This window comes from Oryzias melastigma, linkage group LG10 (genome assembly GCF_002922805.2).
Source record: "Oryzias melastigma strain HK-1 linkage group LG10, ASM292280v2, whole genome shotgun sequence".
Lineage (NCBI taxonomy): Eukaryota > Metazoa > Chordata > Actinopteri > Beloniformes > Adrianichthyidae > Oryzias > Oryzias melastigma.
In genome coordinates this window covers 10,868,962-10,869,908 of record NC_050521.1, presented here as the reverse complement: position 1 = coordinate 10,869,908, position 947 = coordinate 10,868,962, and the positions used below count along the sequence as shown (strand labels likewise).

Genomic DNA, 947 nt, shown 5'->3' with positions numbered 1-947 from the left:
CAAACCACATCACCAAATCACTTGACGCAAAAACATTTTCGATATCACAACAACATTTTAAAACGTGGAACAAAAAGTATAAAACAACATTACATTTTAGAAACAAAAAATAAAAAACAAAAAAACTTTTCAGAAAAGAAAATGAACTCAAGCATTTTAAAAGGCACACGAACAAATAAAAAAGAGAAACAAACAATGAATAAAAGAAAAATTTAAAAATAAAACTTTTCAGAAAAGAAAATGAAAATTTTCAAAGATCAAAACAATTGAACAAAAGCTAAACGAAATTACAATTAAAAAAATATTTGAAAAAATAAAAATAAAACAAAAAACTTTTTTTTTCAAATCTGAAACCAAAATGAAATGTTGAAAAATGAAAACCAAAAAAGATAAAACTTTTCAGAAAAGAAAATGAGAAATTTCAAATATCGAAACGATTAAACAAGCAAAACGAAATAATAATAAAAAAAAAAAAATATCAGAAACCAAAATGAAATGTTGAAAAATGAAAACCTAAAAGCTACCGGAAGAGGTAGGTACTTTAGGATTTAGACGGACATCGCTGATTGGATGATGACGTTTAATTTCGACCTACTCTCAACGGCTGTGACCAAGAGGGAAAAGCAAAGCCGAAGGATGTTTTACCTGAAGCGCGGTAAAGAATTAATTGAGGCTTCGCCGAACTTTTGCAGTGGCTGTGGTCATAAAATTAAAGAGCAATTTTCAGTTGGAGACACCGTACGACATTTGAGTAAGTACACGAGCATGATCAATGTTTGTAGTCGCTTAATGTAGTCGCTTAATACCGCTTAATACCGCTAGCAGGCAGCAGGCGTAACAAAATGCTTTAGAACTTTTGGTAATAACACCATAAACTTTTCTAACAGACTAAAACATCTTAGTCCGTCTAAGTGGGACTTTTTAATTTAATTTGGTTTAGTATTTTT

At 29.9% G+C, this 947-nt stretch overlaps 1 protein-coding gene across 1 annotated transcript in view; it reads left to right on the top strand.

Moving 5' to 3' along the window:
- The window catches only part of tex11 (testis expressed 11), a gene marked incomplete in the record, with an annotated part of 22,218 nt that overhangs the window by 4,515 nt on the left and 16,756 nt on the right, over window positions 1–947 (top strand).